The sequence below is a fragment of the Patagioenas fasciata genome, chromosome 3, assembly GCF_037038585.1.
Source record: "Patagioenas fasciata isolate bPatFas1 chromosome 3, bPatFas1.hap1, whole genome shotgun sequence".
Classification (NCBI taxonomy): Eukaryota; Metazoa; Chordata; class Aves; order Columbiformes; family Columbidae; genus Patagioenas; species Patagioenas fasciata.
This window is the reverse complement of record NC_092522.1, coordinates 3,791,156-3,815,985: the sequence shown is the minus strand read 5'-3', so window position 1 is coordinate 3,815,985 and position 24,830 is coordinate 3,791,156. Positions and strand designations below refer to the sequence as shown.

General features: G+C 39.1%; 1 long non-coding RNA gene across 2 annotated transcripts in view; it reads right to left on the bottom strand.

Moving 5' to 3' along the window:
- Positions 1-24,830, bottom strand: part of LOC136099312 (uncharacterized) — a 69,673-nt gene that overhangs the window by 30,941 nt on the left and 13,902 nt on the right. For both annotated transcript variants that reach the window (XR_011738061.1, XR_010651071.2), the window contains exons 4-9: positions 17,360-17,427; positions 16,898-16,977; positions 7,579-8,269; positions 5,893-6,014; positions 2,100-2,257; positions 540-689 (exon numbers count right to left, since the gene is read on the bottom strand). This is a non-coding gene — a long non-coding RNA (uncharacterized lncRNA). The remainder of the gene's footprint in view (positions 1-539; positions 690-2,099; positions 2,258-5,892; positions 6,015-7,578; positions 8,270-16,897; positions 16,978-17,359; positions 17,428-24,830) is intronic.

The window sequence follows — 24,830 nt, the reverse complement described above, 5'->3', positions numbered from 1 at the left end:
AGTTGCCATTTTCATTTTTAGGAACAATGATTTTCTCTTAAAATTATCTTTGAGAGATTTTTCTTATTGATGCTTTATTTCAGTTGTTTGTTGGGAGAACATCTTGCATTGACATATTTGATCACAACACTAGGGCTTCTTATCACTTAAAACAGCTGTTAATACTATAATAGCAGTTGCGTTTCAGTATTAGGTAACTTAAAACTTAATCTCAATTAACTCCATCCACATTGAATGCACGATAGCATCTGTCAACCTGAATTAACTTAGAACCAGGCAACACTGACTTAAAGTTTACGCACAGGGCAGGGTGAACACTCAAGCAAACAGCATGGGTGCTTTCAAATATATTTGACTGTTCAAACACAAACTACCAGTAACATTACAATATATATTTTCTTCTGAACTACAATGCTATCTTTCACAACTGCTAGCATCATTTTTATGTAGGTAAATATTGTAATAATCTCACTGTGTGATCATACTGATCACAACATGCTAGCAAATGCACTGAACAGTATCAAAGTAAAAGTAATTACCTCTTACTAATGAGGCCTCTTCCCATCACCAACTGTTTGATGTTTCCTTGAGGACTGGGCAGGTGGAAGGTTAATTTGGTTACATCACCTTCAAGGCTGCGTTTTTCATGCGCTGACTTCAAACAAGAACAACAGGAGCTAAAACGGGGCCTAAAAAAAATGGAGAAAACAAAACACAGTCCGTCGATTTAACTACAACAATCAAGCACAACACTTGACTGGCAAAAGAGAAAATATGGCCAGACAAGTGTCCTGTATTTCTTCTCGGTGTGTAAACTCTTTGGTGCTTTAAGCACAACCCTGAAGAAAATGATGAGCTATGGATCCATGTTTGCATCCTCATTGTAGGGTTGGCTTCACATACAGCAAGTCAAAACATGTTACATGGGACTTTCAGAAGATATATATTTCATGAGTATTATTTTTTAAAGCTTGGATGATTATCAGTCTTGCATACTGTGACCCCAGAACTAGGGAATTGTGGCTTTTTTATTCTTGCCAATAGGTACGCAAGAGAAAACAAAAAATGCTTCTCTGTACATAAACAACAGCTCTAAAATACGGCAAAACATCAAAATCCTATCTGCAGTTACAATAGGAGAGGAAGTTAAACAGCAAAAAACAAGCAGAAGAAATCTAAATCTTTGTATTTGAACAAGCAATCATGTCTCTACTTTTCACCTGCCAACTCCAGCTGTGCACAGCACTTAAACATCCCAAACTCACAGGCTGGCGCTATTGTCTTGGGGGATTTTTGTTTAGTCTGTGGTAGCTGGCTGCATTTTCAAATCATAATAAAAGAGACGTTTTTATTATCAGAACTCATGCCAAGCAACTATAAAGAATTTTGATGGCTCTTTCATTTCACACGGGGCTCTAATCTACAACAATTCCCTTCTTCCAGCATGTGTGTGTTCCCTTTCTGTGACTGACAGTGAATGTAAAAGCCAGGATAACTGATACTGGCTATGAGCCACTTGGATGTGACCTTTTCACTTCACTATTTAAAGCACTGGCCACTCCTGAGGTTTAATCCTCAGCTCCTCGCTTGGACAGAACGCTTATAGATCTGGGATTTTTTTCTACAAAGGATTAATTGACCCATTTATTTCTGCTCCCTTGATTTCCTAGACAATATGATCACAGCTGTAGTTGGCTTGTTCATGAGATCAATAAAAATAGTGAGAGATACAGGTTTTATTTATATATTACTTTCCCGTCACAACCAATGTCAGGTACAATGTAACATCTGGAACAGGAATTAACATGCTCCAAATAATGCAGGATTCTTTGTAAAAATATTCTTCCTATAAAATAAGTCCCTGTTTGCGTCCACCGCCAGACTCACTACTGAAGTATTTTAGCAAGATGCCATTGTATTTACTGTGTTGTTAGTACTTCTCAGAGGTTTAGACTCATATTATTTTAAAATTACATAAATTAGAATAAAAGGAAAAATATTTTACTGAGACAATGCAGAGCCCACTAAATCAAAGTAAATATTCAAGAATCACTACTGTGCACCATTTTTAGTTTACAACTGATTTGTTGGGTTTGTACCTCTTATCCAAATGATCCTAGATACTCTTGGCTTCTGAGGAAGCTGCAAACCACAGAATTATTCCAAAGATGGCAGAGATTCTTTCAAATCCAAGCCTGCAAACAAAGCTCTCAGATCCACCCCTGGAAGTTCACGTATCAGGACTTTGTAGCAGCTCCTGCAAACACAAATTCCAGACGATTGTAGATGTAAGCAATGTCACAGCAGAACTCCAGTTGATGGGTTTGTATATTACTAACAAAGCTTCCCAAAGAACTGAAAAAAAATCCTAAACCAACCAGTGCTCTCACTCAAAATCACCATTGGGGGAAAAAAAACAGCCAAAACAAACAAACAAAAGCTGTGTAAACAAAATATTACAAAATAGTTTAATCTAAACACATCTACAAGTGAACCAAAACCTTTTCTTGGAGCTGAGACAGATCATCCTAGAGCAGCACTTTCTTCCAGGAAACGTACAACTACATGATCCGTTCTGTTCTGCAGAGCGTTTCCAGATGACTGCACTGAAAGTAATTTTCCATGCAGTTTGAAGACTGCAATTACTGACATTGCTGCTGCAAGCAATGGAGGTGAAAGTGAAGTGTTAGTTTGTAAGATGCGCTAAGCCATTAACACAACTGCATTTTTGCAAAGGCACAAATCTTCAATCAGCAGCGAGATAACTCGGTGAACTTTTGCTGATCAACTCAAGATACAACAACTAGGTAGATGACTCTTTTTAAATATTAAAATATAAAGCAGGATATTTGAGATATTTTCTTCTATATAAAACTTCTATAGCTTAAATAGATGCCTGTCTTTACTAGAGCTATTCCTCAGCAATGACCAGCAGGTAGTGTGGTAGAAAAAAGCCAGCAGGATCAGTTTAGGGTACGATTATTTAGTTCTTCAGATTTAGAAATGACTGGTGTTTCAGCTGAAACAATCATCAGCAAAATAACTGTCGAAGTTTAATTTTATTGGTGTCAATTTAGTAAGTTCCACTGCCATGAGGTGAAAAGGGACCGTTCACGGCTACCTCAGAGCTGCTGCTTGTTTGTCCCATTCTTGACTCTTGAAGAAATCCTTTCTCTGTTATGGAAACTAGAAGTTCTTTAGTGAGGCTCTTGTGGCTTTCCTGAAAAGCTTAAACAGTAAAAGTATGTAAGAGAAGATTTCTGAAAGCTCAGAAGTGGCTTTCAGTGGAATTTGTGTTTCTGAATCACAGAGGGATCTCAAAAAACCTCCCCAGGAGCTACAGGGGAACTTTTTGCTGTCTTACCGGCTCAGTGTCATTTTCTATAGGAAAACCATCCTAATTACAAATCAGGTTTACGGATTCCAAACACTCCTCAGTGTGAGATCACCCAACTTCACAGCAGCTGTTACAACCTTAAACCTTCATAGGCACTCAAATCTATTCGAACTCCTACAGTCCACTGAAGGTGGCAGCTTTGCACAAAGGCTTTACCACACCATACTAATACAATTAAGCCTTAAAGCCCAGGATCCTTTAAATTCTTTCAGATGGACAGGCTGTCAGTCTGCACAAATGTCTGTCACAAGCACCCTCAACGCTGCAAGGTCTTCATGACAAAAAACAGCTTATGGGATTGGAGCCAACCTTTGTATTGTAGCAAGTAGGTACTTCAGATGTTTTACACGTAACAAAACATTCGTGGCCTAATTGCTGAGCAATTATTTATCCAAATTTGAATCTTGGAATTTCTCAAAATTCCTGTCTTCTGGTGGTTTTCTGTTGTTACTAGGAGGGAAACAGAACAACTATACCACAAGTTCTTCATTACCTTTTTAATCAACCACTCCCTCAAATTAATGATGGTACTAAACGGGCCATTTGTAGATAGTTCTCAGCCTCATCTTTCAAACGGGATTCTGTGATCTTCTGCCCAATTTATTCTAGCATTGACTTAGAAAAAGAGTTGGGAGGCTGAAAGCACTTCATGAATTATTGATAGTGCACATTTTTGTACAGATACATTATTGTTTACAATATATTGTCAATATAAAAGGGGAAGATGTATTTCTTAATGCATCAGTTCCTATCTCCTAAGCAGTCTAGAAGCCACATGAAAGGAGCAAGTCGGAGTCAATCAACAGATAACTCAGGATGTTTTATAAAACAGAACACTTAGAGAACAGCCCAGTTTATCCGCTGTGTTTTTAGAAGGTGAAATAACACTTACAAATTTGAACATACCTACTTTTTGTTTGTGTTATTATAGTTACAGGCCTAGAGAGCTTTAACTTGAACTCTTAATATTGTTAGCCTAATAAAAATAAAAATCCTCATAAAACTTGGTAGTACTTATCAAGACTTACCAGCTCTGGTCACACTAGAGTTCATCAAAACTCTGTAATTAATCATCTTGATGGATAGGAAAATGGCAAATGTGCACCATTGTCAGACGCACCCACATGCACAGCGAAAGGAAACTTCTGCCAGTATTTTCTTGACTTGTGCAAACAATCGTTTAAAGTGTTTAGCTTTTTGGGCTTGCAAATGTAAGATACTGTAGTAATGTAGCAGCAAGCAAATTAATACTGTTAATCAAAGCCTTCAGTTTTTCTCATCAGCAATAAGCTGCATTGCTCATGCAATGGGAAACATGAAATGTCATGTTCTGAAAGATCTGTCAAATATTGAAATTAAGTAAGCATGACCTGTACAGTGAATCAATTTACCTCTCAATTCTAAACATAACACAGTGGAAGACCTCAAGTTCACATTTATCACGGACAAATGTCGTTTTTTCTGCAACTAATTTATTTTGATGCTTAGAAAAATCAAAGTGTAACTAAATAAACGCAGGGAGTATCCCTGCATGGCAGCTTAAATGAATTTGAGAGCTTCTCCGTGATCTATATAGCAGTTTTCCTGCCAGTCTTGCTAAAAAGAGGACTACAGAGTGGTACTCAAGTTACAAACATATTATGTACTTCCTCCCTGTGATCCTAGAGACATGGGAAGAAAACTATGAATTACTGAGCTGAAATTGAGAACAACTTTGAACAGTCTCACACACTTGAGCTAAATGTCTGCTCAAGAGTGAGAAAGTCACTGGTATAAAGCACTTCAATCCATCTGCTCTTTTCTCTCAGCAGGGGTTGTTTTATGTGGCAGAGCAAAGAGACCTGGATGTGGGAAAACATCCTATTCTAAATCCTAAGCACTTCTGAAAACTGTCTGAGGTGGTTTTCTGTGCCTAAATACATCTCAAAATGTGACCAGTGAATGCTGCTTTTAATTGGGCCTTTGACAAAATAAAACAGGAGGAAAAAAGGAATTTTTTTGAAAGTTATATAAAATCCAGAGTTACACACAACAGGTATTTAAAGATTTAAGCACAGAAAAAGACCACAGAAATGTCCTGCTACGCTCTTTGTCCAGGAGTCACTGTAAGATTCCATGGTGACCATATACAACTCTAAAATAGTCCCCTAATTCTAAATCGTAGCATTACATTGTAATATACTTTGCTGCATATTAAGTAATATACTTTTTTTTTTGCGAACATGTTACATAAAATCTCTGGCTGGCATTTTTTGCAAATGAAACATGTTTTTCCTGCAAATCTAGCAGTCAGAAAGAAGGGTGAGCCTGGCTGGGAGCCACACGAGATGCTCAGTGACTTCTCAGTTGCTGGGGCGCCTAAGTGAACTGAGATCCAGGCAAGAGAACTGGGGGATTTTCCCAAAGGAGAGCAGTGCTCATCCAGCCTCTGCTCCTGTAAGGTTATCAGCTTCATGGAGAAACAAGGATGCTCAGCACCCAAGTGAGGGACTCACCCCACAACAGAAGGCCCCAGGCTCTGGGTGATCATTGAAACCAACATCCTTACTTAAACGTGCAGTCTCTGCAATGCCAGTGGAACTTCTCATGTGAATACGTTCCTTTAACAGGTGTTTAACTAAAAGACAAGAAGAATGGGAAATACGTTAAAAAATTTGAAACCCAGTTCTGGTCACAGTAAAAAGCGCTGATGTTGAAAACAATGAGTATGTTCTCAAGAGCAATGCCCTGTATATAACCATCACAAATACGCAACATTGGGTGTGACTGCTTTACTTCTTTTGTTTCGATTTGTCCTTGACTGCCTTGGGAAAAAAACACTCTATTCTGTGCCCTTAGTCAGCTCAGAAGTGATGTACGTGTTACCATAAGAAAACCTGAAGTCATGCAGAAACTACTACCAATATGAAGGCCCAGAGTGAACCTACAGTTCATGTTATGCAATATGTTTACAAACTACATGTGCTTCAGCTCTCAGTGTGAAAGTAAATTTCTCATTAGGTTTGCAGTCCAACTATCAAAAAAATAACCACAGAAAAGGTAAACCATTGAGCAGTTAATACAGTCATCTATACATATAATGGACACCTCCTGCCATCATTTTTCCCCTCCATTGAACTTTACTCTGTTTTATCTTTTTCCTAACGTTTGAAAAGAACTAAAATATAATAAAAGGATTTAGAGTTGACGTGCATACAAACTCATTCTTTCACCATTGGCTTGTGCATAAAGGAAGAGCTAGCAACAGACAAAAATAATGGCACTTTTCCTATGTTTATAATAATTCAATTGCGAGAGAAGTCTCAAAAACTGTAACTCACACCTACAACACACAGACATTTTCAAGTGCTTGATGTGGCCTCTAATGCAGGTGGAAATTCTGCAATTACATCCTCACCACGAGTGTACCTCTTTCCTTGTGCCATCACCGCTCCTGTGCACATCAGCAATCTTACTTGCAACACCCTATTTTCAAGTCAAAAAAAAACCACAACCAAAAACCAACCTGTGCTTGTTCCCCTCCCAGCGGGCAGAACAAATGATCAGTAACACGGAGCAGAATTACCCTTATTCCCTGCAAAGGGATTTGTATGAACTAATGTGCTAGTTGGTGACATCTGAAAATACTTGTTTCTTACCCTGGCTGAGATGCAACCGATTGTGTCAGAACTATGCAGCAGTCAAGCAAAAGAGCAAGATTAATTAATTGCAGGATAATGTGAACAAGCAGCAACATTTAAAGCTGGGTGGCATAATCACTATAACCGATCACAACAGTTATTGCCCATCTATATTCTCAATGCTCTGCAAGACCCCAACTTTATAAGAGAATTTAGCAAAGCAGGAAGATCCAAGCAGTTGATTGTTCTAAGTGCAACCATTCCACAAGAAATACATGGAATCACATAATCACCTCAAAATCCACTTTTCTCAGTAGGTCCTGACATAATTTTGATGTTTAAGTATCAGACAACGCCCTGAACTACTTTGAAAGCACCTAGTGGAACATGTGTTCTAGTTCTACATGGGGTGGAAGGAAATCAGAGATCTGCATTACCCAAGGGAATGGATGTGGTTGAAGGCAGCACAGGGCAAGAGCTGAAAATAAGACCACACATCTCTCATTCTCCAGGAGCATTCATGTAACCATAGCTCCAGCTGCATATACATATGCTACTCACCTTCCTTACTACTGCAGAAAAGGTGCTTTTTGGAATATTTTTGAAGCCAGATGAAGGCCCAGGAGATCCTCAGGACTCTGGATTGTCATCTGCTTCCCAGTCCCGACCCAAAGCTGGTGCTAACAGATCCTTTCTGAGCAGTGAATGCAACATCATCACACCCATCTCACAGCAAAAACAAATCTCCTCAGGATTTGGAGCCTTGAGGCCTAAGGGGAAGATGTTGAAAATTTTATTGTGTTTTGTTTCTTTCTGCATTAACAGGCTTCAACCTCCCAGTCATTTTTCCCTGAAGGGTGAATCCAGCAGCACGTAATAATTTAAGATTTAACACCAATGATGGCTCTCAGGTCCTAGGTCAGACGTAGGCACATTTCAATTTGGTCAGCACTTTCCACAGCACATTTGATAGAAGTTTGTCTCATGCTGGAAAACAATAAATCCTTTTTTGCTGTTCTTTCCAGTAATATCCACAACATGTGAGGCAGTTTCCAACCACCCTGTTCTTGCCATGAAAAGTTCACAAGGCGTGCAACAAAAGGCCATGGGACAGGCACACCCACACCACCGGCCTAGACAATGAACACAAGAAGTTCATCTGGATCTTCCAGAATTCTTTTCTACGGCATGGAGCGGTACCTCTGTCGTATCCCACACCTCTGAGCAGAACGACTCTCATCTCTTGCAGATGCTGAAATAAGATGGAACAATCCTGTTGTGACAAACTTTAACAAGGATGATAACTATTCACGAATTTCAGTCATCGGGAGTCACATCCCTCACCATCTATAACTCCACTAAAATATTCTGCATGTTGCTCTATTGTCCAAAGAAATTAAAAGAGACAAAAAAGCTTAATCAAATAATGCAACACAATGTGAAGTATTAATAGTGAGTACTCACACAAGTCATCAACTAGAAATAGTGCTATCTTCCACTTCATCTCTTCAAGATGAAATTAACATAGTTCTGACTGCTCCCCTACTCCAAATATTATTGATGTTCGTGTTGAACTAAATTAAAATGTCTGTTACTCATCTAAGGTACAAAACCAAATCCTTTCACTAAACCAGCTTAAATATATGACCTGAAATTTGTAACGTAAACCAACCTTTCCCAGACAAAAATAAACATAATTCAGACACAAACCCTTCCTCTCCGATAGCACAGGTAAGCTTATGCAGCGAATTGAAACTGATCTGCAGCCTCGTAGTAATTCCTTTGTCATTCATGGCAGTTCATAAAGAAAGAATATAAGAAATGTACCAAGAAAAATGGTCTTAGCACTTTGGAGACGATGGGAACTGTTACTTGTTTATCCAAATAAAACCTCTGAGCCTTTAGAAAGAGGTTTCTTGCCAGTGAAGTATTAATAATGTTGAAATAGAGGATCAAAAAGCTGTCCAAATAACCATATCAAGGTGCATTTGCATTTACTTACACAGCACAAAAATCTGAATCAAAGCACCTGTCATAAACCTCTCCTATGCAGGTAATAAAATATGTTCTAATATCAGTTCTAATCAGATTATCACATGAAAAGGGAAAGTTTTAAGGCAAATTACACTGTTGAATCTCTATTCCCCTTTCAGAATTCTGTTAGGATTTGATTCCAGGAGCAAAGGTGAGATCCATGACAATCCCAGACACTCAGGTTTTCTAAAAGCAGCACCAAGAGTTTCATGGTAAAATGTTGATGGTTTCTTCATCCATTTGAATGAAAGTGGTGGATCACAATGTGACTTCATCAGAAACTGTCAGGTGACTTTAGGCCAAGAACAACCATTTGTTTCACAGAAATTATTTTCCTTAAGAGGAAAAATGCATCAAATGACAATAGCAGGGCAGAGCCAGGACTTGGCTGCCTGCTGGCAGAGACATCACAGCTGGAACTAAAGGGAAAGTCACCTTGAAGTGTAATGCAATTCCCAGACCATCCAAGGTCCAGAAGAAATCCATTTACAGCTAAGAACTATATAAATATCGCATGCAAGAGAATGCCAGGACAGTGATGAGAAGGTGAGGAAGGAAAACAGACTATTAAAAGAAGGGAAATGAGGAAATATAGCTCAGGGATTCTTCATTTCGAAGGAAAAGAAGTCATGAATGAAGCCTGATGGGGGGCACTGTGTTTTGAGATGTTCCTCAGAGGCTCAGGGGAGACACAGCAGTGTTGTTCAAAACTAAAAAGATATTTTCTTGCTTTTGATTCTTCATGATTTCAAATGGAAGTTGGATCCAATAAAAAATATAATAAACGTTGTCTTAAAAAAAGGACTCAATGTGAAAGATTAGAAGAGGTGGTATAAACGAGAACACAAGTTTTTCTTCAATAACTAGACATTTATCTGGATCATCCCTGAGGATTCCTCAAATCCCAGGTAAATTCTTGCCTGGCCCAAATCAGAGTACCCTGCTACTACTTTTTCCAGAAGTGGATGAGAACTTAGATGTCAGCTGAGAACTGCACGTGTACAGCAACCCCCAAAACTAGACTACGCAAAAAACATCCTCCCAAGTCAAGGCAGAGTGGTTTTATCAAGAGCTGTTGTATGGAGGGGGACCTCCTAACAGAGCCCACATCACCAGCCACTTTGAAACCCATGTGTGGCATTTCTGACTCTGTGGTTCTGCTGTGCCAGCATCTCTGGTTGCTCCACACAAAAGCAATGTGAGACAGTCAAGCGCCTTCATTTACAACATTTAAGAAAAATCCCTGACTATACTGACTTTCCTCACTCATACTCTCACACTTATGTACTCACAAGGACCACATTTTCTTTCTCAGAGTATTTTATGTTTCCAGTTCCCCATCATCTTGGCACCTTCCCCTTAGTTTCTTTTCTTCATTTGAATGAAATCACACATTTGGCATCCTGTGGCCATTAGCATACCTTTCCTTTTGATCCTTGTTCTACTGTTTGCTTTGGAGCCACCACAAATACTTCTTTTTTTCCCCCTATACTGGTCTTAATATATCTCTATATATTTTTAATTTAAAAAAATAGGTACATGTTAAGTTCCAGAAACAATTCTAGTACTACAGCTACAAGCAATTGTAGCTACAATTAGAAATTAGGATATACAAAAAATCAGGAAATACATTCTTAATGTGCTATTTGTCACGTCATCACAAAAAGCACCAAACTGTTTCTTGTTTTAAAAAAAAAGAAAGAAAAAGGAAAATAATAATAAGAAAACTAATCAGCTAAAAACATTTGTCCCTTGGAACAATTCCGGACATGTAACATTGTGCACGAACAGTATCAAACTGGCTAACCCCAGTTTGTCAAGAGTCTTCTACTGACCACCAATCGGCAAAACAAGAGATCCTCAATTTCTTATTAGGGAAAAAACAGTCAATTTTATTTAAAGAATGCACTTCTGCACATAAATTATTTCAGCAAAACTATAGATAAAGCGCATAACAGAGCATTTCATCCATTTGCTTAGTCCAGTTATTTGTTTTGGTGGAAAGAACTAGAAATTAATCAATTCTATAAATGGAATAAATCCATAACGACTCTTAAATCACACCAGGAGAGCCAGGAGACAGCAAGGTACACAAGAGCACCAACACTGTCCCTGGAAGGACACCTGCCATGCAGAATAGTCACAACAGGCATGTTTTATTGATTATAGCCTGTCATATGACAGTCCCTCTGCTATTTATGTACAATTAGCATCAACTTTCATCCTGGGTGGCTGCCACTTGGATTTAATTTTACTCGGACCTGACTACACACAAATACATCTTCTACATTTGTGTTCCTCGGCGTGAGAGCTGTTTTCCCTTGAAATTGATGGGATACGTTTTCAACAAGGGCAGAAAAATGCTGCCCTTCATAATTCCTACCTTTAATCCACCGCCTTCAAGCTGCACACCTGGCGAGTCGCAGGCTCAACAACATTTTAGGCAAGGACACAGACACGAACTCAGATTCAAGTTTTCTTTAGCTTTTCACCCACAAAACGAGCTGAAGTTAATACTTGACAGTGTTAATTTGCACCTGTGTTATGGCCAGCTCAGGAGAAAGGCAGGGAACAAGGCCCTGGACTATCAAACCACTTTCTCAAATGATGTCGCATTACTCAATGCCTCAAAAAGCTTGAGAACTGCAGAACGCCAGCCCTGTGCTCAAAAGCAAGGGGCAGTGAAAGCCCCTCACGTAGCTGTTTGGATTTCTTCAGAGTTTGAAAAACAATATTTTATGTGCCCTTTAACAAGAGAAATACAAAAATTCGCATTATTCCTATGTGACTGTGTTTTGATTCAGCCATTTTAGTCTTTGCTAAAAATAACATGCAATACTGCTAAACATCAAACACCATAAATGTACCAAACACTACAGTGAATACAGAAGTTTAAACGGGTACTAACAGGTAAAAAGGAGACACAAACCCAAAGGAAGCCCAGCCCAGACCCAACATAGTGCCATGTAGAGTTAACCAAGCTACTTTGAGATACAATCTCTTCCATATAGGCTTTGTGTTGGGTTTATCAATGTAGAACATGTCCGAGCTTGTTCTTTTTTTCCTTCACTGCCCTGCGGTCACCACAGTGCTGAGTTCAAGGGCATTTGGAACATTATGGGAAACACTGTGATACAATAGGCCCAGGATACCATATTGCAATATAATAATACACTAGTATGCTAGCAGTATAGTGTACTATATTTTGTATTTCTACAGGACACACAAACAGTATGCACCAACTTTGAATTTCAGGGTCTTTTACATCACTGTGATGAAATCCCTAAAGAGCTTGAGAGGTGTAGGTAGGGAGGAAGATAAACCTGAAATGTGAACACACAGGAAGAAATCTGTATTGGTCTATAAGCTTCCTGGCTTCAAGTACACATATGTTAACTGTTTGTTAAAAATATATCCTAGAGTTAAGATATTCATTTTGGACTCATATGAAATCACAGAGTTACCAGCTCTTGATACAGTAAAAGGTAGGAAAATAGAAAAGTTTGGGTTTTCTTAGGGTGGGGCTCCAGATTAAGAGACTGAAAATCTTCCATCCAACTGCATGTATTTTTTTACTTTGAGACAATCTGCTATCCTAAGCAAGATTTCTTCCCAGATGACGGGCTGACTACCGAGAGAAATTCAAACCAACTTTTACAGTCTCCAGCTGAGAACCAATAGCACATCCCTTCTACCTCTCCCAAGCAGGTCCTAGAGTATTCCTAATCAGCACCAGCGTGTTATTCTTTTCATCTGCAGCCACTTACTGACCAGGAATGGATTTTAAGTAAAATCCATAGCCAAAACCGTGTTGTGAACTGCAATAAGCTGTGGTACTGCTAGAGATGACCTTCTGCAATCTCAAGGAAAGCTAAACAAACCAACCAACCCTCGCAGTCATTACCCCTCTGCCAGGCTCCCACTAAACAACCCCACGTACACACAGAGTATCCAAGTTACTCTGAGAGCAGCCTGTGCTAATATTGGCAACTGAAACTCCATTGAAACGCGGTCATGACAGAAATCACAAATCATCCCTGGCAGCACGCAGAGAGTCTGTTCAGAGCTGGAAAAGTAATGCTGCTGCTTATTTCTTGCTTTGTCTTGAAGGTATTTAGCGCTGTTAAAGCTTAAAGAAAAAGAAACAGATCTTGCTTTCAAATGTTTTCAGAGCTTGCCCAAGGTATTCTAAAAAGCAACAAAAGATCATCCTCCTGTTTACCTTTCTTAATGGAGCTACGTATTCAGCTAAGCACCATGTTTCAACACCTCCTCTAAGAGCGTTCTATGCTGCAAGTCTGATTTCTCTTTCTACAGTCAGTCAATACTACAATAAATTTTGGTTTGATGCTACCAAGCGCAGCCAGAACTGAGAACTAGCTTTTCAAATTGAACAATAATTTGTATCTAGGGCCCATGAGAAGGATAAAGAGGAAGGAGAGTCTTCTCTTTGCGTTTTAGCCATCTGGTTGCTGGACAAGAGTTATCTTTCCACACAATGTAACTATTTGGTCTGTTAGAGAATGGGATCCCCCACACAGCGAGGCAACTCCTAGAGAAGTTAAACAGTATCATTTGTGCCTGGAATTTTGGTTTTGCCCTGTGGCTTTCTCAGAAAGCACACTTCCTTGCATGTACTGAGACTTCACAAGTGTCAGATGTCATCTATACTTGAGTCTTCATGGAAAGACTGTGAATAGATATGTACTTAAGTAAAGGGGGACAAAGATTCAGTTCAGAATATTATTTTTATCCCTGTTTCACTGATATGGGAATAGAGCTCATGAAAAGCAGCCAGCGTCCGTGCCAATGGTCAGAAAAAACAGAGTAGAAGGTAGGTCTCGGCCCTTTTTCCATGTGGTCACCCACGGACCACACCACTATGGTATTTTATGGAGCGGCTCATAGGGAAGGCCTAAGGCTGAGAATCTTGTGGGTAATGCAGATCACAAACAGCACAGAGGTTTGGAGCTCAACTGATGTCTAGGAGTTCTCTTGTTCCCTTCACCACAAAGCTGGGTAGCCATTTAAATTAGCCTGCCTAAAGCTTTCTTTCTGACTAAACAACAGATTAAAAGCACTGAATGAAAGCACTAAATTAAAATTTGAAATGCACTTACTGCATAAGGTTGTCATTAGCAAGTCGAGTAATTCTTGCCTAGACTCAGTGTTAACACACAACCTCTCACAAGCATTGGTGTGCAAAACAGTAGCAGGTGATAGATATGACTTTTCGGCAGTTTGCAAGACATTTGTGGAATATATTCCACAGTCTATATGGTTTAATTTTAATGTCTGCTATCAGCTTGTACTCACCAATACTGTAAATCACATCTGTAGTGATAATCTAGACTATCAGTATTTTGAATTGTCTCTGCTGCATCAGAGTATCAGATTTCAGTCCTCAGTTAGTGGTACACCTCACGATGCTGATTAAAAGTCACTTGGTATGTCTGTTCACTAGTTCCTCATCCCCTCAAAACGAGAGAAAGGACACCGTGCCTCATTAATTTAAACTACACACTTTCTGTGGCAAGAAAAATAATGTCATAGTATGTCTGTCACAGGCCAACGCCTGTTAGAATGAGAGTTGAGACTTAAAGCACTATCGAAATACAAGCAACAACAGTCAGTTTGCAATAAGGAGAAACTCAGCCTTTCCAAATAGCCAGACCCAAACCAGGCTGCATGACCCACAGCTCCAGCTACAATTTTAACACGCATTTCACAAAGTTTTCTTTCTATACTTCCTTTTCATTTTGGATATTCCCACTAGTTAATGAAACTTCTTTGTATCTGTAGCATATTCATTCAGCAGGCATTGGGGAATTATTACCTCATGCTGGTCTAACAATTCACTTATTTGTTTACAGAAAAACTGTGCTAAATAGCTGGACTGTTGTCATGACCCTTCACCCAGATCTTTTGATAGTGGTTACTAGAATGTCATGTAAAAATAAACAGCATCGAACGAGTTCCTGCTAAAAGCATTTAGTGTAAGTGGAAAGATAAATTCCATATTATGTGTAGTAAATGAAGTTCTTTGACAAACAGCTCTTTCTTGTGGATGAATGATAGTTTTACACTAGTATTTACCACCGATTACCACTCCGTATCCCTATGTAACGCAAATAGCTACAAGCAAATATTATTGCATAACTGCCTATGTCTGCTGTGACACAATACACACACAGAGACCAAAGAATTCTTAATGAACCCCATTCCTACTTCTGTAGATTGCTTTTCTCATACTGAGTCACACTTGCTAGCATTTTTCTGCAGAATTATCATGCTTAAGATCACGCTAGTTTTCACTAAATAAAAACTGGTAAAACACAAATGTCTGCAGAAACTGACACTATAAATAGCAAATTTCTTTTATAGCAAGTATGTGATAGATAACCCCACACTCTCCTCCTCTCGCCAAATGAAAACAGACCTCTCCAACACCGCTTTCAAGAGCACTGTATCTTTTCTACGCTAAATCTCTTCAGTGGGTATCACATTTCCGAAGGAGCGGGGCAGTTCTTGCAGGAGAAGCAATCTGCAGCCCGGTTGAGCGCTGGAACTTTCCACTGCCCAGTCTGCTCCTCATCCTGCGCCATCAGGCTGGCCTGACCTCCCAGCACTGCAGCCCCCTTGCTTTGTGCTGGGTTTCTGGGCATTCCAGCAGCCCCAACACTCCCTGAGCAAGGTTCAAACCAGGGGGAGACAAGGAGGAAGAAAGTCGGTGAGACAAAACGTGAAAGCATTTAAAAAGGAGATGAAACCTGGAGGCGAGATGCGCGACACAGCTCCTGCTGCAATAAGAGACTGATCCAGTTTCCAGTGTATTTTGTGTTGCAGTTACTATGAAGCAAGGAGAATCAGGCTCTTGGACAGCTATTTTGTCATGACCACAGATCACAATGAGAACTTGCATCTTTTGAGTCAAACCTTTTAATCGGCACATGCAGACCTGCAACTGATTTTGCAAATTCAGGCCCTAAATACAGAGCCCTCTCCTGAGGAAAGCAGAAATGTTTTAAACTTACATAGTTGGTTACACATTTTGCTTTCCCACCTTTCCTACCACCAAAGTTTGATATGTGAAAAATCGAGCTCTTGCTCCCTTCCTGTACTACGCAGAGCACTTTGCTCTCAAATCGAGAGCAAGAGTCACATGTCTGCTTTGAACAAATGCTCATTCCTTTGTTATCCTTTACTTTTCTTCTCTTACTTTCTAACATAATAAGCCTTCCTCAAAGGGCTGGACTCTGTGCTAAGCTCCTTTTAGCTCCCAGATCAAGGTTTTAAATTGCAGGAGCAGAGAGATGCCTGACTCGGAGTGTGCTGGGCTTGAAAAGCCAGCTGCCTGCTCCCTGTTGTCCTGGAACAGGGCAAGGGGGTGACGGTGCCATACCAGCCGTGTGGAAGACCAGGCTGCATAAGCCGTAACAGAAGCCATATGAGGTCAAGTGCACAGTTTGGGATCACTTTTCTGGACTGATGCTAAAAGCAGTGCTGAACAGTCAGTACAGAGGGCAGTAAAACAGAAAAAAAAAAAAAAAATATCAAAGTTTCACTTTGGGATAGGGAAGTTTGCCTCCTAATGTGCACAGTGAAGACATCAAGACAGAGGAAGGTCATCTGCAAGATTTGAAGAGGCTGTCCCTAGCTTGTTAGGCCTTAGAGTCTCAGCCTCCTTCGCAAAACTTAGTTTTAATGACAGTAGAAACTAAGATATGATACTTTATTGCCTTACCGTGTCCAGTGTTCCGCCTTCGCTGTGTTTTCAGGTATAAAACGTAATCCAGAGTGAGTAACTCAGTTTAATTTTAGTTACAGCAGTGAATGTTTTACTCACAGGGAACAGCATCAGATTCCTTGCAGTCCAAGGCTCTACCACCTTTTCCCTGGTCAGAGTTCCCTCAGGATGAACGACACCTGCCAAAGCCCAGAGTTATATTCGTGGTGGAACCACTGATACCAGAACAACTTTGCTTATTATTAATGATCCACAAAAATGGACTCTTTTTCACAAAATAAATTATTCCCATAAAGCCCAGAACTACTCTCTCCTCTAATAATATATTAAAAAAACCCCAAACTTCCTAGCAAATTCTAGCAGTCTTTGAAGGGAAAATAGAAAAATTAAGAAGAGCTATACACAGGAACAAGATTGTTGGAACCCAACTGACTTCAAACAAGTTACATGGACAATTATATACTTCACTTGCATGAGTCACTGCTTGGATCATAGCAGCTATAATGTCACAATAATTGGTTTTTCCCCCCCCATCAAAATTCATGTGAACTGTGCACTTACTGCAATTCATTTTCCCAGGTGTAACAATCAGTCACAAAGAAGCAAAGATGACTGGTTTGGGCTTTTACCTGCAAAAAGGAAATAATTGAAAACCTCATTATTTTAGTACCTTTCTATATTATTGCATTTAATCCACCTTTTCATACTTAGATAAAATCCTGCCCTTCTGAAATCAATACTATTTTTACTTAAATTGGTATTTATGCTTTAAAGTGCTACCTAACAGCAACTAATCTACTGATTTTTGTACCTATGTTCATAGTGGGTAACATACATATATATTAATACATACATATGCATTTAGATAATTCCAAACTAAAGAGTACTTAAGGGATTTGAATATATTGCCCCTCCAACTTTTGAACATATATACCATCAGATCAACTATAATATCTATCAAAACCATCTAAGAAATATGTTATTAGCTGTTCATACAGCATTTTTAATCAACAAATGCAAAAGCCCTTTGCAGATGAGGTAAATGCTAACACTTTCTTGGATTGAGTTCCTTTGTGTAGAACAACTATAACTAGGAGGGACATTGGACCATTTGTGGATCCACTGTTTATGCCCTTGAGAGAGAAATCAGTAAAAAGCAACAATTAAAGGAAAAAAAGCTCATTGCAGAATAATATTTATAACCAGAACGTACACAAAATGTATTAAACACATAAGTGACAACAATGGTGATACTGAAGCAACTAGGAATTGAATGTGAGATCTGAGCTTTATAAAAATCACCGAAAATACAACAGCCTATTATTGGGCTGTAGGATACAAAGGCGTTTCAGCTAAAAGGCCTTATGTAACACTGCACTGGGCTGTACTGAACTTCCCTCCATACAGCAGCTTTATTACTCCAGGCTTAAAATCAGAAAATCCATGAGGAAGAATGTGGAGGTTTTTTTATACTCTATTATAAGTAAAAGTGACAATGGAATAGATTGTAATTACGAATTATTATAGAACAGTATGACTCCTCTAACACGTCTCAGACAAATCATGTTCACATTCACAGCGGGGTCGACACCGTCAACTTTGACTGCTAAATTCTCTTAAAACATGACCGACCTACCTGTAAGAAATGTTTCCAGGCTCTATTAAAATTAGGATAAAGAAGCTGTAGGGCATGGTTGGGAAGGCAAGGTAGAAAAAGTGTGAATGCACTAGTTTGCACTTTGAATTAGCACATGTTTAACATTAGTTAGCAATTAATTCAGAGAAGATACAGTAAAAAAAGAAGTCCTGGTTATTTATGGTGAGTTTCCTTCTTTTCCCACAGTGTACACTTCAGTTAAAGTTACAATTCAGCCTCTGAACTGAAATGCAGATCCTGTCCAGACCGGTAGATGGCACAAACCATTTATTTCACTATATTTATCACAATATTTATTACAATGTCACAGAATCCAAGAATCACCTACTATCTTCAAAATAGTGTTATTAGCCACCCCTCTAACGTAAGAGCAGTCAATCCTAAAACATTCGTATCTTTAAATGAACTAATAACTCATTCTAAAAACACTTAACACAATACATATAGCACTGAACAAAAATTCTATTATATACATGTCAAGAGCAAATAATCCTGCAATAAAGTCCCATGTTTGAAGCTTGTTGCATATATTGTAACAATTGGTAATAATCTCAAATATGAAGAAAGAACTTGTTCAACACCGTAAAAATGAATTTAACAAGAAAAGGCCCTGCAGTGGTAGGCGTGCAAGAGATAGAGATGTTGATGAAACTTAACTTGATCAGGTAAATCTCTAATGAAAAAGTGACTATAGATGACAATGACAAATGCCAGGAAACAATCACAGCAGTCGTTAAAATAGCTTGTTTCTGAAAAAGAAGAAAAAAACAAACAAAACACCTAAAACTTTAGAAGGGTAGAGGTAATATAAATCAAGTTAAACTCACAATGAGGGGAAAGAGTAACCCTTTATTTTAGAACTAGGTAAAAAGTTAAAAGAAATTGCAAATAATTGAACCTTTAAACAAAACCTCAGAAAATTTGACAAGGTAAAAAAAAAAAATAAAACAAGTGTTCTAAATATTTGCCTAAGGCAAAAAAAATCTAGTAGATTATAACCAAACATACAATAGCATCTATGAAATCCACATCGCTACAGTGCCAAGTCAAACAGAGTTATTATCCAGTGTACGAGAGAATCCGTAGGTTTTAAATGCCAAAAAATGACAAAATATTTGCAGCTGAATCAGTTCATCTACAGGCATATTTCTGAGCATACTTCTGCATAAATCATTCACGACAGTCATGGGTTATCAGGTTCTACAAAGGATCTTTCTAAACAACGTGAAATATAGAATATAGATAGATCTGGTTTATTATTTCAAAAAGAATCCACACTCCTGAAACCTACCAGTTGTTTGCTTTGCTATTACAAACACATTGGAAAACATTAGTTCTTGGAAAGAAAAGAGAACAAAAGAAGAGAATTACACTGAAATCTGGGGCTGGAGAAGTATCTCTCATGTTCTGCAAAGCATGACGCTTGTTCTTGTACAATTCTGACCCAATTCTTGGAATGCTACAGAAAGAAGAATCAGACTATCTGACTCCATTTTCTAAGTTGCAAAGATAACCTATAGCTACATAATTATAGGATTTAATGATACTTAATTTTATATTTTCAAAGAAATATTATGACATCATGTCACTTCACAGGGCAAACCACTTAGCTTTATAGCTGTTATTCACTGCAGAAGCACATATTAAAAGCTATGCAATCACAGGCTAAATTATGCTTATATCTGTTGGTTAAATTACAGCTTAATACCATGAGAAAAACTGTAAATAATGTGAAGATTCATGGTTTAATTATTTTAATAGCGAGTAATTTATCAAATAATTATGAAAAAGAAAGCAGCAGCCAGGCTGGAACATACAAGCCAGAGTGTTTTCCTGCACTAAGAGCTCCTGAACTAAAACATTAATAGCAAGATCATCTTGATTTGTTCCTCTAATCCTGCACAACTGCAGGTAGCACTTGGCCCTCTCGCCTCTCATCAGATCCAGAGATCAACAGGCTGATCCAAAAGGAAAACTCTGGTCATGACAGATTTATTCTCTGCTGAACCGATCCACTTTGTGCCACATGTTTGCCAGATGCAATGTAAGAGGAGAACAGGGAATAAGAAGCCAGCAGTGGAAGGTGCTTTTCCACACCAAACCCTAGTTATACCAGATTAGTTGTAAAGCCCAACTAATGGTTCTGATTAAAAAGTGGGACAATTTAGTCTGGGACATTTAACAAAAGAATATTTTGATCGAAACACTGACAATTTTACAGCTAAAACCAGAAATAACAAACAGTTGCTCACTGCTGCAAAGAAATCATATTAGCACAACTAAATGACTTAATGAACTTAAGTGCAATGTTTCCAAAGTGATATTATGACACCACCATTTTGCAGGGTAAATACTCTAGTTTTATTGCAGGGATGGACAGCTGGGCCGTTTGCCTTAATTCCTGAACAGCTCCGACATCCACAAAGCATTTCCAGGCTGGAGTGCAGTAACGTGGTCAAAAACCATCAGAGAAATTTTCCCACTTGTCATTCGCAGCCACCAGGCCAAGGTTGTAAATTCACTGATCTGGGCTTACCTGGCAGTGTGTATTTCACCCTCATGGGCACAACTACTCCCGTTGCATTAGCCTGGCCATGCGATGCGGTGTTGCTGCCTGCTGCAGGAAGACACGCTATGCCTGGTTCAGCATAGCAAATTTTTAGTAATACATTTGATCTGGCAGAGCGAACTTGAATAAAGCAGCGCTTAGCATCATGAGACTGCTCTTTGACTCAGTCCTAGGTGTATTAAAACAGATTTATTGTCCTGTAAAGCCGTGGTTCATTCAAATTTCCCTCTCACAGCAGGCTGCAGGCAAGTACAGGTTGCTTGGCAGTGCCTTTGAGTGTCATGCACCTTCAAACTTGCTGATCAGAATATCTCACGTCAAGTAATGATCCCCAGTGACAGCATGCCAGAGGAGTTCGTTTACTGATTGGTGTAGCTTTTGAGAACCTGCCACCCTTGCTCTTGGCTCAGCTGATTTCTGGAAACACACTATGTCCCCTCTTTTTATTCTGTATCCTTCTGGAAGCAGAGCTTGATGCTTTGTTGCTGTCAGAGCCTAGAGAATCAGTGGTGGCAGCAAATACCACAGATACATCCTTTGTACACAAAGCTTTTTACCTCCTTGTCACCTTCTCACTGCATATCATGTTTGAAAGGTGTTTAGATGAGGTCCTTAGAGATGTGGTTTAGTGCTAGAGTTAGGTTAGGTTATGGTTGGACTCGATCCTGAGTGCCTCATCCAACTGAAATGATTTTGTGATTCTATGTTAAAACTCAAACCGGAGGAGGCACAGACTCACCAAGGTGCAACTGCTGCTCCTCCAAAGAGCTGGTATGCTGAGGAAGGCAATGATGGCAGCCTTCACAATCCTGATCACCCCACAAAGGGCTGCGAAGGGAACTGGAGACACCAGAAAGTTAACAGAAGCAGAGGCAAACGTCTGTCCCTCTGAAGGACGTGTGAATTCACTCCTGACTGCAGCTGTCCCAGCAGAAAGGGCTATTCTGTCTCTCTACCTCACACAATTTTTCTGCAAAACATTTGTGCTAAAGTGAGCTGCACTAGTGTATACCTGTGACAAGAGTTGTTTATAGTAACCCACCTCATTCTGATTTAAATGGATTAGAGAATGATCATAGAAAAAGCTTAGTCGGCAGTTCTGAAAAAAGTAGTCACAGGGATTAGTAATGTCTTTAACTGACACGTAACAGTACTGATAGCCCTTTATGGTGGAAACAGACAACGGTCACTGTACTTGCCCTCAAGATACGATAAATTTGTTTCCAGACTGAGTAAATTGTCAGTGTTCTCTCTAAAGAAGTAGAATAATTATCCAGCATTAAGGTTTTTCTTCTAACAAGGCAACCTCTCAGGGATGATTTCCTGATGTTGACAGAAAGCAGAGCACAAACAACAACAAAAAATACAAAGTAGATAACTTCAGGAGTCAGCTAAAATAAAAGTGGTAGCATTGGATATTTCTGCATCAAAAGAATATCCTTGTATCTCATGAAGGATGCCCATATAAGCACAGAAAAGGACTGAAGCATGGACAAACTTGTCACAGCTACTGAGAAATCCTGGTGCAAAAGCAGCTGGGGGAAAACTGTTTTTCAAGCTCTGGTAGTATCAGTGTCACTTCAAGTGTGACAGTAGATCTCATTCTTTTAGATTTAGATTTTAGATCTCACTCTCACCAGATTAGTTCTCACCTAATCTGATCTCCCTCCAGCTTCTGGGACAAGAAGATTCAGTGGATTTCTCCTTAATTTAAACCCTTAGGATATAGTAATGCCTTTGCTAAGCCTACACTGTGATTATAAACCCAAATTTACAGGACAGGCTTGCAATTTCACAGCACAGCACCCTAACACCGATGACAGAGTCCTGAACTGTAAAATGGCAACATACGTAACACTAGTGTACAAATACTAACCTTTTATTTCAAAGAGTAATTTGCAATTTTGCATCAGTAGTAATCTAAAGGTAGGTCCACCTCCAAAAGCCTGAAATTTTGGGGTTTTTTTAAACAACACAAGGAGGGAAATGGGAAAAGATTTGTTCAAAGTTGAAATCCTGCGATCTCTAAAGAAGAGGGAAAGCGCTGGATCAGAAAGCGGCCAAGAAGACTACCTCAGCAGGAGACAGGAGGAGGATCAACAAGTGAAATTGCTCTTTGACAATGAGTATTGCGGAGATGGAAAGCACCAAGCACTGGCTGACAAAAAGAAAAACGATGATTAGAGGCACATGTGTTTTAGATACAAGATGATGGAGCAGACTGATTTATCCAAGGTGAACAGTAAAATACCCTTGTTATTGGCTATTTCCTTCTAAACCTGGCTGAACAGCCCCCTCCAGGCTACAAAAATGCTATATATTAACGTTTGGTGGAAAGTTTCCTTCCAGCACAAGTACTGTAACTACTATCCTCCCAAAACTTCAGTAAAAATCTCCATATTAACAAAGGAAATATGAACTGCATTACAAAGCTAAGCTAGTAAACAAAAGCTATTTTAGGTGACTACATTAGTATGGGTCTCTGAGAAGACTTTGGAGGGATATTGAGTTTGCAGATTGGTCAGCAGCAAGTTCCAAAAACTTTCCAAAGTCCTCAATTTTATTTTCTGAAGGGACAAAAGACACAGCATTTATTGTTGCTGAAAGTAGCTTCCCTGGGTCAGGGACTACTATTCAAAGAGTGATTGTAAACTAGAGGGTTTTTTCTCTTGTCAAGGAAGGGAAACAATACTTAAGTATTTTAGCAACTCCTGCCACAGCGACAAATATTGTCTCAGAACAATGAGCAGAAATACAAAATTATTTAACTCAATTGATAAATGTTGGATATAATATCCAAAAAAGCAAGACAAACAAAAGAATAAAACCTGCTCTTTTGGAGCCTTGGCAGCTTCTCTCCGAATATTATGGTGATATGCTGATTTTCAAGTCTTCCCATCATAGTAAAAAAATATAAATAGAAGTTACAGCTCATTGGTAGAAAGACTTTTTTTTCTTTTCCTCCTGTGGGTAGCTATTGCAAAACTACAATTAACCTCAATTAATAGAAAGAGTACACTTTATAGAAAAATATGCTGTTCAGGTGTTCTTATTGAGAGCAGCAATCAGTACTGTTTAATGTCTAACAGGGAGCAATTCTGAGATGAAAATTAAAGCGGCTAAAAATCCAGGAAGGAAAGTAGGTTTTTCCCCCGCTTATACAGAAAGCAACTCCTCTAATAAAAGCTACCTAGAAAAGTCTGTTTGGACCCTGAGTGTATCAATAGGCCTTAATTGCCTTAAACAGCCTCATTTAAGACCCCCATCCCCATGCTCTGCCCACTGGCCCATTTAAGCTTAGGCTGAAGCCCCTAGTCCTATTCTGAGCTGCAGGTAAGACTGAGCTCAGCCCCGGCCCCTGCTGTGCCTGCCTGGAGTGGAGTCCCTGGATCCCTGACCTCCAGCCTCCCTTAGCACCACACGTTTGTGTCATTTCTCACACAGTCATCACATTTCTGATGATCACTGAGCTGCACCCAGAATCTGTTAGTTGTCCAGCTACTGGAAAGCCAGTTTTCCATTGCTTTCCCTGTTCCTTCCTCTTATTACAATAAGAAATACTTGAAGTGCCAACTTACGCTCTACTTACAAGATCGGTGGAACTGACCAAAAAAAAAAAAGATCAATTTCACTAAGGAAAAAAATAGGAGAAAATTACTAAATACTGTACAGAACTGTCCCCTTCATAGTTTCTGCTGTATTAATATTCACATTTTCAAGCAATGAAGTTTCCCATCACATGCCTTGAGATACATTCTATATTCTATACACAAGAACTATTTCCTATTGGCCTTCTTAGTGCTACC